This window comes from Mus pahari, chromosome 7, assembly GCF_900095145.1.
Source record: "Mus pahari chromosome 7, PAHARI_EIJ_v1.1, whole genome shotgun sequence".
In the NCBI taxonomy this organism is placed as follows: domain Eukaryota; kingdom Metazoa; phylum Chordata; class Mammalia; order Rodentia; family Muridae; genus Mus; species Mus pahari.
Window position 1 is genome coordinate 78,047,355 of NC_034596.1, and position 23,438 is coordinate 78,070,792.

At 42.8% G+C, this 23,438-nt stretch overlaps 1 protein-coding gene across 9 annotated transcripts in view; it reads left to right on the forward strand.

The window, feature by feature from the left end:
- The window catches only part of Rgs6 (regulator of G protein signaling 6), a 519,809-nt gene that overhangs the window by 291,533 nt on the left and 204,838 nt on the right, over positions 1-23,438 (forward strand). The window lies entirely within an intron of this gene.

A 23,438-nucleotide genomic window follows, 5' to 3' on the forward strand; every position in this document is an offset into this window, starting at 1 on the left:
AGAGAGACAATGACATCTCTCTCATGGAAGTGACCATGGGGTAAAAAGAGAAATAATTCAATCAACAATGAAATAAAAGCAAATCGCATATTATTAATCTCTCAGTGCCCCAAATCAGCTGTCTTTCACATTTGTTCTGTTCCGGGTAGTTGCTACTTCTCTTACAAATGCCGAGGCAGAGCTGCCTGCCTGGGGCCACCCTGCTATAAAGGGTCATGTCACAGGTGAGACCCAGCCTAGGTCTTCTGACTTCACAAATCCCTTCTCTAGCAGAAAACGAACACAGACTTACAACATTAAAGCAAGTACATTATCTCTATAGGACAGGTGGTGGTGATGTCAGACCCACAAACATCTATGTAGGCAGATGCTTCATCCATGATAGAGAACGTAAGCGTGGCTGCAGTGAACTCATTTTCTGAAAGTAACTGGTTTCTACTAACACAGAGACAGTTGTGGTATGCTGATGCAGAGGTAAGGCAGGAGAGTGAGCTGGACACTGGAAATCACGCAGATCCTTAGAATAAGAGGAGTGAAGGGAAAAGTCAAACCCAAGAGCCGGCTGTGTTAGCCCCACCACAGATACAAGTGGCACTGGGTTTCTGCCACTCAAGTTATAAAGTCAATAAAGGTGGTAAGCGGGAGAGGGGGACCACGTAACCGAGGGCAGCTGGGAGAGTAACCTCCCTCTGTGAAGGGGGGACTGTTGAAGAATAGAAAGGAGGCATGGATGTCTGGGCTACATGGCAAGTTCTAGGTCATGGGGGGATACATGAGACTTGTAGAGAACAGAAAAGAGAAGAGAAGAAGGAAAAAATGTTTAGAATGGAAAGCTTTCTCTCTGATGAATAATAATTCCTAATTTCTCCCCTTTCCCCGTCTATGCCAACGACTTTACTGCTTTCTGTTTCTATGGCTTTGGCTGTTGTAAAATATTCATAGAAAAGTGTGGTACTCGTATTTGTCCCCCTACTGTTCTTACAGTCTACCCATACTGTGTACCATGGCGGGATCTCCTTCGGTGTTCAGACTGGCCAATACTCTACAGGGCACATCTGCTACGCTTTCTCTATCCATGTCAGTGGGCATCTGGGTATGTTTCTGTACCTTGGCTGCTGTAAACGATGCTTCAGGGGACTCAGGAGTGCAGCTCTCTTTTCTGGATTTGGATCTCCATCACTCTGGACATGGGCTCAGCAGTGGGATTGCTGCCTCCCGTGGCAATTCTACACTCCTTCCCACAGCAGGGGCACCATCTCACATCCCCCACTCACATAGACAAGAGTTCCCTTTCCTCTACCTCTCTGGGAACACATGCTTTTAAAAAAACAACAACAACAAAACAAAACAGAAAACAAACAAATAACAACAGAGAAAACCAGCTATTTCAGCCGGTGCCAAGCAAGACCTCGTGGTGATGCTGACCTGTCCCTTATCTGGTGGCATTGGACATTTTTTCCTAGGTGGGGCTTTTAGTCTGACGCCATTCGGCTGCATTTTTTTACTTCATACTTTAATTTCAGTATCACATTCAAGAATACCCATCCCAATTTTAATCCCAATGCTTAATTTACGGCTGAGTTTTCTTCTTGCAGTTTTATCACTTCTCAACTTATATTTAAGCCAAGTCATCCTGGCGCTAACTTGGGTATGGTGTGAGCATGAACTTTGATTCCTTCCCTGTGGGTATCCGGTTTTGTGGGAGCGGATGTCCCTCCCAAGGGTGTATTCTTGACCCCAGTTTACGTCTCAGCTGTCTGTCCCTTCCCACCAGCCCATCTGTCTTTATGCCAATGTTACGTTATTTTGATCACCATAGCTCTGTTGTGTATTTGAAAATGCTGGACAGGATGCTTCCAGCCTAGTTCTTTTCTGAGATTTATTGATTTCTGTGTTTCTCTTGTGGTTCTCTGTGGATTCCAGGATTGGTTTTCTGGTGTTGTGATGAGTGCCACTAGATTTTTCTTTTTTCTTTTTTTCTTTTTCTTTTCTTTGTTCTTTTTTGTTTTTGTTTTTGTTTTTCGAGACAGGGTTTCTCTGTATAGCCCTGGCTGTCCTGGAACTCATTTTGTAGACCAGGCTGGCCTCAAACTCAGAAATCCTCCTGCTTCTGCCTCCCGAGATCTGGGATTAAAGGCATGCACCACCATGTCTGGCAAGTGTCACTAGGTTTTTGTAGGAACAAATTAAATAATTTATGAACAACTTTGGGCAATGTGGACATTTTAACAGTATTATCTCTTCCCACCCATGAACGTCAGATGTCTCTGTGTCTCCCTTCACCATTCTTATCAATATTTCTTCCTTCACAGTAGCTCTGAGCATGTAAGCCTTTCCCTGTCTGAGCTATAAACTTTTCTGAATTTTCTTCTTTTTATGTGAGTGAAGTGTGATTGTTTTCTTGGTTTCCCTTGTAGACAGCTTGTTGTTGATGCATAAAAAATGCAGCTGGAACTTAGGTCTTGATTTAGTACGAGGCAGCTCCACTGAAATCATTTAAATTTTGTTGAATATTCAGGGCTTTCTACATATAAGATTCTGTCATCTGCAGGCAGAGATCGTTTTCTTCTTTCTTTCTGTTGTGAATGCCTCTTGTTTCCTTTTCTTGCCTGTCTGCCCTAGCTAGACCTTTCAGTATTGTGTCAATAGAAATGGTCAAAACAGGAATTCTTAGCTGTTCTCAGATTCAGAGGAAAAGCCTTCAATTTTGCACCACCGATTATGATGTTGTCTCTATGCTAGTCATAAATGTCATCTTTTATATGAAGATAAATTCATTCTACACCTAGTTTGTTGAGAGTTTTTTTTTTTTTTAAATCATGAACAGGGGATGAATTTCTCAGTGTTTTTCCTACATGCATTGAGACGATCATGTAATTTTGTTTTTGATTTTGTTAATGGAGTGTATTATATTAATTTACATACATCAACCATCATTGTGTCTTGAGGACACATCCTATTTGGTCATGGTGTATAAACTCTAAGCTCAGTCTGTTAGTATTTTGTATCCATCTTCCTCCCTAGTACTGCTGTGCAGTTTTCTTCATTGGACCTCTGTCCTGGGGCAATGCTGTCTTCAGATTTTTGGAAGTGTTTGAGAATGAATGACATTAGATCTGTCGCCAAATGTCTGGTTCAATTCACTGGTTGAATTGAAATATGACAGGTGTAATTTATATGTTGGGAATCGTTCCTCTGAGCCAGGTCAGTTAACACAGGCCTATCATTTACAAGATAAGGCAGAGGCTGGGGGGGGGGGCATAAGTTCAAGGCCTTCCTGAGCTACAGGATGTAGCTCTGTGGTAGAGAGCTTGATACACATAATACCATAATGCTGAAATTCATTGGATCATACGATTGAATAAAGGGAGTCTAGGAAGTAAGCTGTATTTGACCAGCGATTATTTCCACTCCTCGGCCAGATTGGCTATGGGGTCTGTTCTCGGAGGCAGCAGGAATCTTTACTTGATGCTACCATTGAATAAAAGGGGTCCAGGAAATAGACTTCATATTTGACTAGTGATTCCTTCCACTCCTAGAACAGATTGGCTATGGGGTCTGCTCTCGGAGGCAGCAGGAATCTTGTCGTTCTGCTTGGGACAAGGTAGTGTTAAGCCTAGATTGGTTAGAGGCTCCTACCTCACAATGGGACAGGCCGAAGAGAGGCCAGGCAGGATGGGAGCTAAGTGACAAATCTAATATTTATTCCATGTTAACGGTGATGGCTTGCAGACCCAGGATGCTTTGAGGTAAGATAAGGAGTAAGACTGGGGGCAACACCAGGTTAGCCAAATGGCTGCCATTTTTAGGATGCACTCTAAAGAGTACCAAACAGTGGGTGGCCCTGAAAGGGGGCTCAGAGTTGTCTTGGATTTCCTTCTCACCCTGACAGATATGCCCTGATAAGACAAAACTTAAAACACAGCCGCTTTTCCAGTTTTGCTAGCGTGAGTTACCTGAATCTGGATCCCAAGACTCGGGTAGGATCCATTCGGGTAGGATCCATTTGTCCTAACGTATAAACGGCCATCTCGGAGAATCAAAACAGACTTCTGAAGATAGCAAAGGACTCTACTGAGCCATTAAAACCCATATTTTAAAAGGAAGCTGTGGTCACTTCGTATCCAATAGACTAGAAAGGAGTGCTCATCGTCTTCTAACATGGGTTCTTCAAGCATTTCTTCCAAAGATGTGTGGTGTTACCCTTTAGCCAGTAGCTCAGGAAACCATTCTAGTCCTTGTGAATGAAAGTCCTTATGAGCTGAAAGGTGTTATGGTCACATCTCTGTTCACCCACTCTCCTAGTCTTTCCTTTGGCTTCTGTGGTCGCCATTTTGCAGAATTCCACCCCCAACTTTTTCTGTTACTAAGCTTACCAGGATGAGGACTGGCTTGCTTACAATGCTGTCTGTTGATACCAGGCCCATTTCATGGCAGAATGGCTGAAGGCTGCTTTCCAGGCAGCACAGCTAAGTAGTATTCTCACTCTCCCCATGAGCAAAGCTCCTTAGGACATGATAGCTCAGACACTCTGTGTCCAACGGTGGAAGAGTTTCATATTCACACTCATCCCAGGAAGCAGTTACTGTTTCTCTTTTGGAAACATTGGAGCAGAGGTGACTTACCCAAGACCTCAATGCTACACCAGTCAAAGCTGAGAGCTGGTCCCATGCACAGCACCTCCAATGGCATCATCTGGACAGAATATGATAGCCACGGTTTTCATATCCCTCTTAGGACAAAAATAATATAAGTTTCTAGCTCCTCGTCCTTCTAAAACTTAAGTAGAACATGTTATCTCGTGGGGACAGATGGTTATGACTTTAAATAGTCAGAAAATCTAGTTAGGCAGATGTTTCTCTGATGACAAGGAGTATAAGCACGACCCTAATGACTGCATTTGTTGAAAGTTACTGGTTGCTCCTGTCAGGGCTGTTGCTTTTACTGTCAGTCTTCAGACTGTATAAAAAATAAATAAATAAATAAATAAAAAATCAAGCATGAAGAGAATTGGCATTTAAAATGTGTTTACTCTTCACTGTCAAGACGAATGGAACCTTTCACTCAAAGTTGAATAAGAAGTCGGTTTTGGTGTGGAAAATCACAAAGAACTGGGAATTGAGAAATCCATGGAAGGTCCATATCATAAAATCCAGCCAGATGTGGTGGCGCATGCCCTATTCCCAGCACTCGGGAAACAGAGGCAGGCGGATTTCTGAGTTCGAGGCCAACCTGGTCTACAAAGTAAGTTCCAGGACAGCCAGGGCTATACAGAGAAACCCTGTCTAGAAAAAAAAAAAACAAAAAAAAAAAACAAAAAAAAAGAGAGAGAGAGAGAGAGAGAGAGAGAGAGAGAGAGAGAGAGAGAGAGAGAGATCCTTGCCAAGGGTCCTATAGCCTCATAAAATCTATGATTGAACTGCTTTGAAATCATGAGTGTTCTTACACAATAGACTTCAGAAAACCCATTCACGGTTGGGCTCATTCTCAGGACAAAAACATCCTTCCTGTCCCCTCCCTGGTCCAGTGTTTGATACAATTATTTACTTTTCCAACCGTTTCCCTGACTCTCACACTTCCGATGCTCTATTATATTTGAACTTAGAAGGTGGTAATTTTTTTTTTTTTACTTCTGTTTTTATTCTTACTGGCTCAGCTCCTTTCCTCATTGTTGAGTTTAATGTAGTTTGAAAACTGCCTTGAACTGGTCCTTGTGAGGAAAACTCCTTCACTGAGGCTCAACTGAGGGCATTCATGGCCTCCCAGGTCCTCTTTCTAGTTGATACTTTGAGGGTTGATCAGAACAGTCCTTGCATTGCTCACAGTGTTACTATATCCACTATAGAAGCCCAGGGCTGGGGAGATCTAGGTGTCCAGTGAAAGAAAATACGGTTAGTTAGAAATTGACCCTCACTGATACTTTTAGGAAGCCTTCAGTATGAACTTAACCTTCCCAGAGCTTCACACGAGGTAACTGGAAGCAACTACAGTCACCTGTAAAATCACCACAGCTGGTTGGATGGTTTGTAGCTTCCAAGTGTGTGGAAAAGGGAGAAAATTTTGAATCTCAGCTATGCCAGAGGCAGCAAGTTCTGCCGCAGGCCCCTATGGAGAACCTGGGGAGCCCCTGTATACAAGGAAAGAGACAAGGACAGGAGGGCAGTTATGGTGGATACTCCTCCAACTTCTGCTCTTTACGTGACCACAAATTCTCCAACCCAGCCCCTCTTCTCTTCACCCAAGTCCTTGCTCACTCTCCACCCCCAGCCAGGATGAAGCCAACCCACTCCCAGGTGACATCTTACCAGGTGACATCTTACCAGGTGACATCTTACCAGGTGACATCTTACCAGACTGTATTACCTGTGTTGTGACAGCCAGGCCCACGATTGTTAGTGACCTCCCTGCGTTGGCCTCCACAGCCCTGTTCTTCTGTCAGCGGACACGCTATGGTGGCGGCTGTTTGTCCTTCACTTACCCTGTCCTTTCCCTCTTCCCATATAAGGGAATGTAACTACATTGTCATTTGTGTATATGCCATCTGCTTTGTATTAAAAGTCTAAACAGAATTTCTTGCCCACTGGATTTAGAGTTTTCACAAACTAGGTCTGTGTCTTATTCATCTTTGTAACCCTGTGACCCCAGGGTTATCTATCCAAAGCCAGTGTTGGGAAGAGTTTGCTGAACAATCTCTACTTTCCGTGGGAACATGTAAGGGCAGGGTGACACACGTAAGGGCAGAGTGACACCCACACCTCCCACTACCAAGGAGGCAGAATGAATAGCAAAAAGAAAAAAGAAAGAAGAAGGAGGAGGAAGAAGAGGAAGAGGAGGGGAGGAAGAGGAGAAGGAGGAAGAAGAGGAAGAGGAGGGGGAAGAGGAGAAGGAGGAAGAAAAGGAAGAGGAGGAAGAGCAGGAAGAGGAGGAGGAGGAAGAGGAAGAGGAGGAAGAGGAGGAGGAGGAAGAGGAGGAGGAAGAAGAGGAAGAGGAGGAGGAAGAAGAGGAAGAGGAGGAAGAGGAGGAGGAGGAGGAAGAGGAGGAGGAGGCAAAACCCAGCCAAGTAGAACGATGACATTAAAAATGGCTGAGATTCTGAAAATCACCCAAATCTAGAGTCTAGAAAGTGAGTTGGTCCTGCCAACAAGGCAGCCCTTTTCCTTCTGTGTTGAGCAGACTTCTTTTCCCACCAGATTGTTTTAACAGTGCCCTCTACAGGCCATTTTCAAAACTGCATCATTTGCCTCCTTTAAAGCTCATCTCTTGGCTTAGGGATCCTCTCTGAATAAATAGTTGACTTCTAAATTTATCTGAATGTTGTTACATCAGAAGGATGTTTCTTTAGTGAAATCCCCTCAGAACCTCAGAATTTGTTACATGGCCACTACCATGTAACAAATTCAAGAATGTTGTGTTTCAGTCCCTCATTATCAGTCTGAACTCCTGGGTATGTTGCCAGTGATCTTGACAATGAAGAAAAGTGATTAAAAAAAAAAAAAAAAAGATCAGGTCCCTTTGCCATAACAGTGCACTCCTCCAGTCAGGCTCGAGTCATGACGCCATGGGGCACTAAGAGCTGTTTGGTTCTCCCCCATCCCATTCCTGCTCTGCCCCTCTGCCCCACTTCTCCACTCCTTCTCCTATCTCTTCTCCTATCTCTTCTCCTATCTTCTCCTAGCAGTCAGAACCCCACATATTCCAAGTCAATAGACATCACACCCTTCTTCTTTTATAAGAAAATCCTGACTAGCCTATGGCTCACAGTCTCCACACTTTAAGATGTATGCTCTATACCCAGCATAAGTTCAGTTCATTACTCTCAAATATGGACCAAGATGAACAGCAGACCTGACACAAGGGGCGTGAAAAGGTCCACCTTTCCTATAAAAGACAGACATGTCACTTCTGTGAACCATGTTAGAATAGAGACGTCTATTGCAGCTTCTCACCTCTGCTCTGGTAACACATCAGGCATTAGAAAGGAAATGGATGTGGCTATGTCCAGGTAAGCTTACCCGGAGAAAGAACTGATGGGACCCCCAGGTCCTCATTTACCAACTGCTGGGGTAAGCTACTGCAAGGCTGTGAGTATGCAAAGACCATGGTCATGTGACCATGACCAGGCAAGGAAGACTGAAGCCATGCTTAGCTTCTTTGCCCCAACCTCTGCGGGGGTGAATATAACACAAAGGTCCTGGCTGTAGAACTGTAGAATAAAAGTTACTGAACGTTCTATCTATCTATCTATCTATCTATCTATCTATCTATCTATCTATCTATCTATCTATCTACCCCTCTACCTATCTACCTATCTCAATCCCTCTCAAAATACTCAATGTGTTGTACTCTGCCCTTGTGATCATGTGAGATGACGTGGGCATCCACCATGCTCTGTGCTCACTGCATCTGCTATGTCAAGCATTAGAGACATGAGAGAAAAATTAGCATGAATTCATCTTCCCTTCTTCACGACTCCACAGATAGGAGATTGATGCTTACTGTATAGACCGTAGCCAACTCAACCTATGATGGTCTTCTTTCCTGATCAAGCCAAGAACATTCGCCCCTGCATTTAAAGGCAGCACTTTCTTTGTTTTGCTGTTATTTCTAAATCACCAGTCTAATGTTTTATCCATACAGAATAGGACCATCATTTAAGAACAGTCAACTTGAACATAAGCAGGGCCATGCAGCAACAGGCAGCCTTGTAGGTAAGATATTACTGCATGACTAATGGGTAGGTAGCATATGCACGTGTATACACAGGATAAAAAGACAATTTGCACCAAGCAGTGTGGAGCAAGGAGTTCTAGATTTCTTCATGCTGTTCAAATGGCATAAAATTTAAACTTTGTGAATTTTCGCTTTAATAGTTTTAGAGCATGGTTTATCATAGTTTTCCTGAGACCTTGTAAATCACTATTACAGATAAAGGGGAGAGAACTGTTTCAGTGAGGATAGGCACACGTCGTATCTCCTTTCATGTTAGTCGATGTATAGCTTGTTATATTATTATGTATATTCTATATACATTTCAAATATGGTATACATGTATCTGTCATATTTACTATAACATATATGTACATATGTGTACATATATGTATGAAGAAAACAGACTTAGCAGGAGGCATTAGCTTGTACAGTTATAGAGACCAACAAATGTCAAGGTCTGCCATGTAAATCTGCAAGCCTAAGACATAAGAGAGCTGGCAGTGTGAATCCAAGGCCTGGAAAAGGAGAATTGAGGCTTCAAATGCAGTGCAAATATCAGTGTGTTCAGGACACAGGATGGGCTGATGTGCTTCTGGAGGAAGGAAGTTTTCCCTCTTCCTTTTTTGGATAATCAGCTTCTTGGTGCTATTAATGAATGGGGTCTCCCACAGTGGTTGTTATCAAAAGCACTATATAATAAGGAGGACAATATGCCCTGACTCAGTCTACCCAGTCAAATGTTTACCTCCTCCAGAAATAGCCTCACAGATACACCAGAATAATGTTCGATCAAACCGCTGGGCACGTGTGTCCAGTCAAGCTTGGGCCCTAACCCTAACCCTCGGCGTCCAGTACTCACAGTTGTGGCTTGTTTTGAGAAGAAGGTTCTATGTCCGTGTTAGCGGCCACCAGTCTGTAGACACAGCGGTGCACCCACACTGAGTGGGAGCACATCAGTTAGAGCCATTGGCTCACAACAAGTAGAAACTCATTCATTCTCTCAGCCTAATGGAGGAGTTTCTGAAACCACTTTCATCGAGTTCTGCTTAAACACTGGTCTGTGTAAATGGGAGGAGAATGTCTTGACTTTCTTGGCTGATCATAAGGTCAACCTTGGATCTACCTGTCACCAAAAGCAGTAGTGCCACATGGCTCAAGCATCACTGCAGTAGCAGGGGACTGGGACCAGGACTGGGACTGGGAGTGGTTGGTAGGAACAACCCAACAGAGATGTCCATCAGGTAACTGGTCCACAAAAGGAGACTCCTCTGAAGAGTAAAGCTGTCTGGTTAGGGGTCTACCAGACATTGTTGGAGTTTGGATAGAAAATACCTTCCCACTAAAAAGGTTCGTGAGGTGAGGACTGAGGGTTTGGACATGAGCTGATAGAGTTACTTTAGAAAGTTCTGGAATGTTTAGGGGGAGGGAGCTACCAGGAGGAAGTGAGTCACTGAGAGTCAGGTCTTTAGGGACATATTGTCCCTGGCTCTTCAGCCTTCTCTATGGGCTTCCTATATACCATAAGGTAAGAGTCCCTTCTACCAACCACCATGGCGTTCTGCCCAACTACACAGGGCCAAGCAACTGTGGCCTGAGACCTCTGAAATCTGGAGCCTAAGTAAATCCTTCTTCGCCTTCAAGTTGTCTATGTTGTGTATTTACAGCAATAAGAGTGACTGGTGGGGGTCCTCCTTTTCTTTTCTCAGCCACGACCTTAAACTGTTCAGTTCAAAGCCCGCCATGGTGGCACACGTCTTTAATCCCAGCACTCGGGAGGCAGAGGCAGACGGATTTCTGAGTTCGAGGCCAGCCTGGTCTACAGAGTGAATTCCAGGACAGCCAAGGCTACACAGAGAAACCCTGTCTTGAAAAACCATTTAACAAAACAAAACAAATAAACAAACAAACAAACAAAAACGGTTCAGTTCAAGATAGCCTTGAACTTCTGACCCTCCTGCAGGATCACACGCACATGCCAGCTTGTCTGACCTTGGTTAGGGCATCTCATTGCTGTTTATTGCAAAAATTATAGTCCCTTTACAAAGTTTGTATTATTTTTTTAAAAGAATGTGATTTAAGCCACCCATCCTCAGTATGGAACAGTAGAACACATCCAAAGGGGGAAGAAAAATTTTTAGAAAGAAAATTTAGGCATAAATTTTTTCCAATTTTAACATTAGAACCTTCTTCTCAAATAAAATTCTTACATAAAGCTCCAGTGTGTGCAGCTAAAAAGAGCCATCCCCTCTGGTACAACTAGGGATAAGAAAGACCAAAGCTGACAGTTTCCTATTCCCTTCTCCAGAGTTCTGCCCACATGAGGTGGCTGCTACAGTGCCCCTAGGGACCTCACAAGCCTGCAAGCTGGACACTATAGGTGACAACTGAAGCCACAAGTTGGATAATAACATCTTCTACCAGCTTTTGTTGGTATAAAGAACACTTCAGTTGCCCCACTGTCAACTCTTTATTGTATATGTATTTAGAATAATTGTATAGATTATACTATAGAACTGCCAGGCTTATTTATTGTAGGATTTGTATTTGACATTCAGTTGCCTCTAAGCAGACAGTGGGAAGGGTGAATAAACACGCACAAAGAACACCTCCATTACCATTTGTTCCTGTGTGAACAAAATAACACACCAGATGTACAGCTAATGATCTGGGTGACCTTTCAGTTAGCTGCTGGTACTGAGATAGATTTACATACCATGAAACACATGGGATGGTGTTAAGTAAGTGGTTTGATCTTTCCTGACAAACTCATAACCGGTAATTCAATCAAAATCTATGCCTATTGTCCCAGAAACCCTTCTCATTCGTCGTTCAGATAAAGCAACTAGAGGTTGGACGTCGGTCACCATGCTTAATTTTCCATTCTGGAATTTTGTATAAATGAGTGCATGCCGTAGCTTGTGTCTGGTTTCCTCTCTTAGTAGAACTTCTTCAGATGAGGTCCATAGCAATGCTATGCTCCTGCTTATGCTTCAGTGCTGTTCTCTTGTACGAATGAATGTACCACAGTTTATCCCTTCTTCCATGGTGGGCAACTGGGTTGTTTCTAGTATTTAGGTTTTGGGGAAATTCTTATCTTGGACATTTGGGGTCATATATTTCCATTTCTCTAGTTAAATACCAAATGCAAATTTTATTAAATCATATCTTTTAAATTATACATGTGTGTATATATGTACACACACACGCACACACACACACACACACATACACGTACACGTACACATATACATATTAAGACTTTTCCAAATGGGTGTTCTTTTCACACTGTTTGTTTCATCTCATCCCTTGACATCCTTGGCTCTTTACATTTCCTCCTTCTCACTGCTGGATAGTTTGCAGCATCTTCCCATGGTTTCGATTGGCATCTCCTTCTGAGTGATAAGACCAATCCCTTCTCACACCCTGCCAGCCATCATTCTGTATTTTGTGAAACACCCAACTTTGTGCCCTTTCACATACCACATCACTCATCTTTGTATTACTAACTGGTGGGAGTTTCTCATATATCCTGGATAAAACATCTTTGTTCTATTAAAATTTGGCAAATGTTTCTTCCAGTTTTGAATCTGCTTTATTGAAAATGTGTTTTAATGAGCAGTTTTCAATTTGTAGACATTTTTCTTTTATAGTTATTGCTTTCTGTCTTTGGGGAAATGCCCCCACCACTAAATCATGAAATTATTCATTTACATTTTCTTCTAGAAGATTTATATTTATATATTTAGTGCATATATTTATATCTATGACCTGTCTTGAAATGTGTATATATGCATACACACACATAGTGGATTGGGATTAAAATTTGTCTTTGTTTTACATATAGATAACTAGTCATTCCCATGCATATCCATTAAGATTTTTTCCAGTTGGGCATCTTAGTTGAAACTGATTTCTCCATATAAAAGTGTAAGCGCCTGTGCATACCTGTGTCTCTACTTCATAATTTTCTATTTTATCTCCTTGCTCTCTTTCTCTTCTCATCAATATTGGGCCCTGCAGGGACTGTAGAATCAACATATTCATGTCTACAAAACAGATACCAAAATTGTTCACTGGGAAAGTCTGGGAAAGACCAGCAGGCTAGCAGCATCAAGTCTTCTGCTTTCTGAGCGTGGTGTACCTCTTCATTTACCAGAGCCAATGGTTACTTCTTGCAGTGGTATTTTATAGTTTTATGAATGAATCCCATGTATATCCTGCATTAAATTTACATAGATGACTTAGTGACTAATGCCTCGATATTTAATGTCTTGCTGCTGTTATAAACATCACTATGGTTTCATTTGTCACTATTTCTTTTTGCCAGTTATCTTCATAAATTTTTACTTCTCTACAGGGTTCATGGATTGTTTCTATCTTTAACTATTATTATATATAGCTTTGTAGAGTATATTATAATATATATGTGCCCTTCCCTATCTGTCTTATAGACTAGTTTGTAATTGCTATGAGGCAGAACGAAACTACACTTAGCTGAACAAAATTTCAAATCACTGTAGTACTTTATTGAAAGTTTATGTCCTCTTTTTTTTTTGTTTATGTCCTCTTATAGGGTCTTGGTTATGAATGTTTCTTCAGGTATATTTTTCTGCACCCATTTAGATTGTCTCCTACTTGTTCCATCTAATCCATTCATATCTCCAGCAACACTGGCTAGATTGGGATGATAAGCAGCTTCCTTGGGATGAAATTCATTTGACCATGATTCTTTCTTCTTTCCATGTATTGGATCTGTTTGATGTTTAAGGCTTATCCTAGTAATTTCTATGTTTGTGTTTATGAGAGATGCTTGTAATTAAAATTCTTTTCTTGTGATTAACTTTGTTTACTTTGCTTTTCAGTTAGTGCTAACCTTGTACAGTAAGTCTAAAAATGTCGTTCTGGTTTTGTTTCTCTTTTTTAAATATTTATTTATTCATTTTACATCCCAATATCAGCCCCCCTCTCCTCCTAGTACCCCCTCACACAGATCCTCCCCCATTCCCTCCTCCCCTTTTCTTCTGAAAACAGGGACAAACCCCTAAGTATCTCCCACCCCATACCCCCCTCCCCTACTACTTCACCCCCGACCCCCATCACTACAGGACTAGGCATGCCCTCTCCCACTGAAGCCAAACAAGGCAACCCAGTTAGTGGAATGAGATTCATAGGCAGGCAATAGATTCAGAGACATCCCTGACTCCAGTTGTTGGGGGACCCACATGAAGACCAAGCTGCACATCTGTTACATATGTGCTCACTCCTTGGTTGGTGGTTCAGGCTCTGGGAACCCCCAAAGGTCCAGTTAGTTGACTTTGTTGGTCTTTGTAGTCCCTGTTCTCTTCAGGTCCCTTGATCCTTCCCCCAACTCTTCCACAAGACTCCCGAGCTCCATTTAATGTCTCTGTGGGTCTCTGCATCTCTTTCCCTTGGCTCCTGGGTAGAGGTCCTTAGAGGACAATTAGACTAGGCTCTTGTCTGCAAGCATAACCGAGTATCATTAATACTGTCAGGGATTGTTTCTTACCTATGGGTTGGGTCTCAGTTTGGGCCAGTCATTGGTTGGCCATACTCTCTGTCTCTACTCTGTCTTTGTCCCTGTGCATCCTGCAGGTGAAGCACATTTTAGATCAAAGGTTTTATGGGTGGGTTACTGTCATTATCCCTCCAATGGGGCTCCTGCTGGCTACAGGAAGTGGCCACATTAGAATCCATATCCTCCACTACTAGAAGTCTCAGCTAGAGTCGCCACCATAGGCACCCTGGGGTCTCTCCCCATTCCAGGTCTCTGGCATGTCCTAGAGATACCTCCCACCCTCGCTGCTGATTTCTGTTCTTTCTCCCTTGCTCTCCCTACACATCTGTGATCCCCCTTCTTTCCTCCCCACCCCATCTCCCACTCAGCTCCTTCAATCCACCTCCAACATCTCCATCATTTACCCTTCTGAGAAAGATTCAACCATCCTCCTTGGGCCCTCCTTGTAATTTAGCTTCTTTGGGTCTGCGGATTGTAGCATGGGTTTTCTATACTTTATGACTAATATCCACTTATCCATGGTATGTATAAGTGAGTACATGCCATGCATGTCCTTTTAGGTCTGAGTTATCTCACTCAGGATAATATTTTCTATCCCCATCCATTTGCCTGTGAAATTCCTCATGTCTTGTTTAAATGAGCCACATTGCCTTGATCAATTCTTCAACTGAGAGGATATCTTTCTCTTTTAATGGAAAAATTTATAGATTTTTACTATTTTCCCCTTAAAACTCTAGTAGAATTTTTCAATGAATTCCTAGTCTGGAATTATTCTTAGTGGAAATTATTACTTCATTTATAATTTCATTCCTAATGAAGCTATTTGGGTTTTTATTTTATCCTAGGTAATTTTGATGTTTTGCATCTTTCAAGGAATTCAATGTTTTATATTTAGTTCATAAACTTTGCAAATCATCTTTTGTCTACTTTAGGCTTTCCTAACAATATCTTCATGGAGCTACATTTTCTATACCACACTGCCATAATTTAATACATATAGATTGCTGGATTTTTTATTGTATTCAGTTGCACAAACGTCACCACGGTTCATTTTAGAACATTTTAAAGCACTCAGACAGGAAGCCATCGCACCGTTACACGCACTCCCTTTTCATTTCCCAAACCACACAGTACACCCCCTTTATGCCTGTTCTCTGTAGGTTGGCCCATTCTGAACTTTTAACATAATTGGGGCCATATAACACGTAGGCCTTTGTGATTGGCTTGTTTTACTTGGCATGATGTTTGAAAAGTTCACATGTGGATAGGATCATGCACAAGGTTTTTAAAATAACGGACATCCATATTTATTTCTCTCAGGTAGGAGTAGAGTTGCTGTCTCATCATGGAGAGGCATGCTGAAGAATGGTTAGATTAGTTTTCAAAATGAGTATATCAGATTATGGTCCTAGAGCAAGGATGTGGAGATTCCAGTTTCCCTGGACACACACACACACACACACACACACACACACACACACACACACATTCTTTTTCAGTTTTCAGATGACATTGAGCTTACTGCTCACTTATATCAATCTATCTTCTTAGAGAAATAACCACTCAGCCATATTACACCTTGGAATCAATAGTAATGTCCCTACCTACATCTCTGAGGTCAGTGGGGTTTCCTGTCTCTTTTTCTCTTAATTAGAAAAAAAAGATTCTTCAATTTTATTGATCTTTTTGAAAATATCAGCTTTGGGCTTAAATGATATTTTCCTATTAGCCAATTTTCCATTTCATTTATTGCTCTTTTTTAAGCCATTTCTTGTTTTCTACATACTCTGAGTCTAATTTGCCCATCAGACCATTTAAATCAATAAGCTGAATTTTTAACACAGGAAGCTCACTTTTTGTAGCCAGTGGTCCCCGTGCAAGAATCACACAAAGAGGGAAAGAGCATTGGATGCCTGGATTGTATTTCCTGGCTTTCCTGTGTTCTTATTGATTTTTTTTCTTAGCACCGTCAGATGATTTTTAAAACAATACATAAGCATGCCTCTGATTCTATTTCCTCAGACCTTGAAGGGGACATACCTTATTTACAGCTAAATAAAACCCGAGACTCAGAAGGGTTAAGTAGCCTGAAATAAATGAAGAGTTGAGGGTTATGTCAACTCCGTGAGCTGTGGGAAGCAAGGCAAAGATGGTTCACTCTCCTGGAGACTTGCTGGACCCTTCAGCATTGAGAGTGGAATTTTGTTTCTTTGTTAAGCACCTGGATTTTTGTGGTCCCACCTTGACTGGTGAAACAGAGCTGTGCTGTGTCTGTAGAACAACATCTGAGGCTGCTGTCTGTAAGCAGCCGTTGCAGACATCCAGAAAAATAGCAGAGCCAAGATTTGGAGAAGTATGGCCACTGGGCCAGTTCTTTCAAGAACTAAACTGGGGGACAGTGCTTGGCTTTGTTTTTTACTTGCTGTTTGTTTGTGCACTTGTGTAAGTTGCACAGACTCCTGTAGAACGAACACAAACAAACACATTTCTCTTGCTCCCTGTTAGTGCATGGATTTCCTCTCTGGTTATAACCATGAGCCTGGCTTCAGTGGAGTTTCTGAAGAAGTAAATTCTGGCAAGCTGGAAGCAGGAACCCGTGGTTATACACACTTAAATTTTTTATAGACTCTGTCAAATAGCTGTCCATAAACTTTGTTCCCATGCAGAGTCCCACAGGCAATTTGAAAACTGTATTCCCAGATCTCCCTCCACCTGGAATCATCAAACTTTCTAATCTTAGTCCAGTGGACAGGTGAGAAATGTCAAACCCTGTGGCCTTAGTTTTCATCCTTCCTGGTAAGAGGCCACCTCTCTCCACAGACTTCAGGGACATTTGTATTCCTTATTGACTCCAGGAAGCCTTTTCTGTTTGTAGCAGGTTTTTCTACCCAGATTTTTATCTTGTTTTATGTCATCAAATTTATCTTCCGTTATGGATTCTGGCTTTTGTGTTAGGTAAGAGGTGTGTTTTCTATTCTGTAATCATGTAAAGAAATTCTCCTGGTGTTTTGGCCTCTACTTTAATAGTGTAATATTTCCACTTAAATCGTTAATTTGCCTGACATTTATGCTGACATGAGGTATGAAATAAAGACCCAAAACTTTGCTTTTGCAGTTGATTTCTTCTCTAGAATAATTCATCTTTTCCCTGCAAATGTGCTGTGTCATCTTTATCAATTATTAACAGACACAGTTTCTGGTCTGCGTTCAGTAGTTGTCCTGTCTCTTCTGCACGAACACAAGAATTCATTTGAATCATCATGAGTGTAACATCTAATATTTGCTATTGTCTGTGCTTGAATTCTGTTTCCTATTTCTTGTCTGATTGCTTTTTGAAATGAACTTTAGAGTCATCTTCTCCATGGAAAGATAAAGCTGAGATTTGGGGGCAACTGGAAACCTATACATCAGAGAGAATGGGATCTTTGAAATGCTAAGCTTCCTCATTAAAGAATGCCTTTAAAGGTCCTGATGATCCTGAATTACCATTTGAAGTTTAGTTTACATTGATTATACATGTGTCTCACTATAGATAATTCCCATATGTCAACATATGGGATTGCCTACCTGTGAGATTTCTTAACCAGTTGCAACTTACAAATGTTTAGACTTCTGATTTCTTTGCAGGAACTATTCTTAGCCCCCAGATTGAACATCTCATGATTCTCATGGCATTTAGGTATGCAGTCCTATATCTCCTAATCTGACCACCCCACCCCCACCCCACTCCGATTGGTCCTTCCATGGCTTGTTTTGATTCGCCTTAAGGATGACATTCCATAAAGGATAAAGGATTTTATCTTATCCTCTGTGGTGCCTCAGCACCTAACCAAGTATCTGCCATGTCCAGACACCAGGACACAACAAACCCTACCATCATTCAGGACTCAGCTCAAATCTGCCTTCTTCCAGAATCGCTTCTCAAACAGAAGTTAGTTTACTTTGATAGGGATTCATGGAGCTTAGACTGCCTTTCAGGGTACAGCTGGGGATAACCTTGAAGTCCTGTCTCCACTGCACTCCACTCCAGTGCTGGGATCAGAGGTATGCTCCACCATGCCTGGCTTCATGTGGTGCTAGAGATCCACCATCCTATGTCCCAAGCCCCAGAAGTTGGATTTGCAGCCTCTGAACTTCAAGACCCCTGCCGCTTTCTATTTGCTACCCCATTTTATAGTTATTCGTATATGATGCCTGCTTTTCACGGTCCCCTAAAATTCTCTAGCTCAGAGAAACAGTATTCTGCCTTGGCCGCATGAAATGTTCCTCATGATTCTGCTTAGCTGGTTATTAACTAACTAATTACTGTCTGTTCAGATCTACTCAGACAAGCTACAGGTGTAAGTATCTATTCAAGCAAAGCATGCCCTTTCATATAGAGCCCCTAGCCATAAAGAATAAACATAAATCCTGTAGCTAAGCTCTCCGTGCACTAGCTAAAAGGAGGTGTGACATTTACCTAGAAATTGTTATCAAGGAAATAAGAAAGGGAAAACCATTTATACCAAGAACTTAACCTGAGTAGCCACCTCAGGCCTCTCGATCGAGATGGACTAGAAGACAGACAGCCATTTCAGGCCTTTTTCATTTAACTACAGAGTCCCTCTCTCTAAAAACCCTCTCTCAGTAAGAATTAATAGAGCAAGCGACCTCAGATTCAGGGGTTGGATTCTTTATCAGGTACAACTGGTTTTATTTAGTGTGGACTCTTGATTTTGATTCATGTTTGTTTAAAAAAATATTCCTTGGGCATCTTCATTGTCCTGGTTACAGGAGGGCATTTTCACGAGCGTTGGTTATGTGAGTACTTCCCCCACCCCTGTGTCCCTACCTCCTCATTCTTATCCCTAGTCCTTCCTGTTGGTTCCTTGTTCCCTACACAGTTTCACTTATACTTCATGTCTTGTACACACACACGATTTTATGTAACTATATGAAATCTAGGAGGAGCGGAAAAGTTAAGAGCGGTTAACAGTCCTCATTGCTCTTTTGGGAGACTGAATTCCTAGCACCCACATCAGCTGGCTCACAACTGCCTGTAACTCCAGCCAGGTGCCCACTTTTAGCCTCCACGGGTCACACACACACACACACACACACACACACACACACACACACACACGGGGGAGAGACAGACACAGAGAGAGACAGAGACAGAGACAGAGACAGAGACAGAGGGAGACAGAAAGAGAGGCAGACAGACATAAATTTTTAAAACATTATCTAGAAACCACAAATGAGAAAAAATATATTTGTCTTTCAGAGACTGGCTTAATTTGCTTAATATCATCATCCCTGATCACTCCTTAATTTTGGTTCTCCATATATTAAATTGGGGTTCGCTGGGTTATTCCCGAGGAGCTTGCCGTGAGCCTGCTGCTACTCCTTCGGCCGTCCGTGAGGAGCACGGATGAAAAGGGACCCTGGCCTGTGGAGGTGGGGACATGGATACCAGGCCTTCTTGTGGTGTACACTGCAATAGGGTTTTCCAGGCTGAGAACCACAGTTCACAGTCAGTTGCCAACCCAGAGCCTGACGACATGACTGCTAGCAGGCTGGCCAGTACATTTTGGGCTCTCTGTGAGTCACTCAAGGGCAAGTGAAGGAATAGACACTGGGTGTCCTGTCAGGAGATGGCTCTCAAAATGACTTCCACCTAGGCCCGTCTAACCCTTCAGCATGCCCAAGGTTGGTAGTGTGCATATTTGCACTCGGCTTAGAAAGGCTCCCTAGCCTCGTCCTCAGGCGATCTCGTGAACTTTAGGCTGCTCACTTGATAAATATGATTTTATTATTAATTCATGCGTCTGGAAGAACACACGCATTGAAAGCCCCAGCAAAGCCTTTTAAGCTACATGCTCTTTCCAGGTGGTTCTCTCTTTCATGCTCAGGACAAAAAAGGCACTCACAAAGATGGCAGCAGCCTGCCTTCTCAAATCTCCAGCCAAAACCCCTGGAGGAGAGAATTCACACTTGCAAGCCACCCGCATTGCCACACCACAGTGACCTTCCCACCCCACCCAGAATTAAGCTCAGAAAATGTCTGTCCTTGGAGAGGTGTATTTTCAGAAGTATGGCTGCCGGTTTGCACCAACCTTCCTTCCAAAGCACCTTCCTCTCGCTCCCCTCCCCCAACAGAGTCATAACTTGAATCTCTAGGATGCCCCACAGCTGTCCAACTCTCTGGGAAGACAGCTCATCTCCCTTGCCTCTCCTTCCCACGTTCTCTGCTCTTCAGAGAAGAGCATCCATTACCGGTGACCTTGCATACCCTCTTGTGTGCTCCTGGCAAAGCCAGGCACAATATCCAGTGGAGGTCGGCGATGACTGCTCTAAGGTTGCTGGGCATGTTCTGGCAGTCTGGCAGAAGGAATGTCTGGCATCAGAGAAACGTAAGCAGCGACCGAGAGGGTTTATGTCTCTCCTCTATGTTCTAGCAAACTAAAAGTTAACCTCTTCTTTTAAAAGCACCTCTTGGGTATACAATTCTGAGTCTCGTTATAGAATATACTGATTTCCAAACTCCTGTCTCTTTCTCCCCACATCAGCCCCTCATTCATTAGAATGACTTTTGTTATTTTCTGCTAGCAATGATAATGTACATCCTTAGCTTAGTTCCTGGAGGCAAGCAGTAGGAAAGTAGCCCACACCCCCCCACCACCACCACTACTTCTTACTTAGCCCAGCCTTGGCAAGACACAGTTGTCTGAGTAATTTGCATGGGCTGCCCTTTCTGGCAGCAGGCCCCACCTTTGGGTTCTGCAGAGCCGGCTGGAGTCCCACCACAGGATGCTGCTGGCTGCCTTCACATTCGGATACATAATTTACACCCAGGGCACTCTATCCACAGCCCACCCTGCCTGAGCCTCAAAGACTCAGCTGTTGCTGCTGCTGGAGAAACGGCTAACAATCCAAACCCCTTTCCCCTTGAAGGTCACAAATCATATCTGAGGATTTGTAAGTCTCGGATCCCAAGAGAGTGTTGGAGACAGGTCATCCACCAGACCCTGCCTTTATGGTCCCTTGATTCCAGCAGGCGTCATTTAGGAGCAAGCACCTGCTATGTCCCAATTACCTGGCCGAGATCAGTGGTTGTCAACCTTTCTAATGCTGAGACCCTTTTAGTACCTACAGTTCCTCATGTTGTGTTAACCCCCAACCATAAAGTTATTTCATTGCTACTTCAGAACTGTAATTTTGCTACTGTTATGAATTGTAATGTAAATATCTGATATGCAGAACATCTGATACGTGACCCCCCCCCCAAAGGGGTCTCAACCCACAGGTAGAGAACTGCTGCCCGTAAGTAAGGGAAAGATCTGTGCAGAGGAAAGGTGGGCTGACCGTAGTGCCAGCCTTCACGGGGCACAACGCAGCTAATGCTTTCTGGGCCTGTCATAAAATCCTATCACAAAGAGAATAGCCCTTTTGCTCCACAAAAAAAAAAAAAAAAAAAAAAAAAAAAGAATTCTAATAAAAGCAAAACAGAAGCAAAGAGCTTCATGCACAACCGGTTCTGCCGATTTCTAATCTTCAAAGGCCTGTAATAGCCTCCGTTACACCACTGTGTGGTTCTTATTCCACCTCTGATGCTTACATTTTTTAAATAATTCACCGGCAAGAACCAACGTCAGAAGGAAATGCTAATAAGACTTGGTCTAGGAGAGTAACATGGGCAGGTTGTTAATGTTTAATGCACAAACATCAAAGTGGGGTGGGTAATCCTGCCATTTGCGGTCAAGAGAACCCCCTTTTGTAAAATGGAGAGAAAAAAACCAATATTGTCACTATTCTATTTTTTTTAATATTAAATTAACCCAGCATAAATGTATTACAGCCAAGCCCAGGATAGGCATTTCCTGTGGTTTGTGTCAGTCCTTTTTGTTTCTATGATGATGACAATAGCATCTCTGGAGCCCAAAGCATCCTCCAAGTGCTCCATTCATAGTTGTTTAAAGAGGTCCACAGTTGGGCTCTTCTACAGTCACCGCTGTACAGTTAATTTGCATACAAAACTCTGGGCTCCCTGATTCTTGAGCCAGTGACAAACCAGAGTTGTCACTTCTGAGAAGAGAAAGAATGACCTACAGTGCTATAGTAGGAAAGTGTAGAGTCCTGCCCCCAACTTCCTGGTTAAACCAGAGGTCAATGTTAATTTCCTCATATACTTGAAGCAGCCATGTGAAACCACCCTAACCCCAAACTCCAGCCCTAGGGGTTCTAGCAGCCGAAAAAGCATCAATTATTCCTGGATGACATGGATGCCCACAGAAGGGTGCTGAAGTATTAGGGTTAGCCCTGCCCACACTATACACAGCTGCATCCCACACAGAGTTTATTTACATAAATGTAGACTTTCTCAGTTTGGTTCATAAGACTTTTGTTTACTCTGGAGTATTTTGTTTTGGTGTTTGAGTTCCATCTCTGATTTTTCTTGACAGACACTGTTTTGACTGAAGCTCTAGAGGAGTGGTCCTCAAGCTTCCAAATGCTGCGACCCTTCCATACAGCTCTTCATACCGTAGCTACAAGTCTGCTACTGTTATGAATCGGAGTGTGAATATCTGCTATGCAGGATATCTGATATAGGACCCCTCAAAGGGGTCATGACCCACGGGTTGAGAACCACTGCCCTAAAGCCAGTTTTCATGTGGACTCCCTAGCATACATCATTCCACTATGAAGTATCCATGCCGCTAATATTCATTGCATTTGAAGACTACTTTTGAGGAGCCTAACATCTCTGCTTTCCAGATACAGAGCTGAGCGGTTCTATCTAAAGCAAAAACGCACTCACGTTAATATAGAATGGCCTTGCAGTTAAAATGACCTTGGTACTGTGTGGGCCTGAGCTCAGACTTTAGCTCTGCCACCTGTTTGCCAGGTGGGATTCATCTGGGCAATCTTCATCAGCACTTGATGCCTCACTTCTTCATATGGGGTTAGCATATTGTCATCTCTCTCCTAGGGGCATCGATGGTTGAAAACGGTACAAATGACGTCCTAGAGAGGCTGTCTATCTTGCAAAGCACTGTAGGTGCATGAAAGAAAAAGGTTGTTGTCCACAGTTCATAAAGGACATTAAGATGGTGGGCAGTGGTGGAGCATTAAAGCCAGTGTGCATCTTCTGAGCACAGGACTGAAAAAAAAACGACCCAGGTCATGTGCTCCCAAAGCCACCAGGCGACAGTTC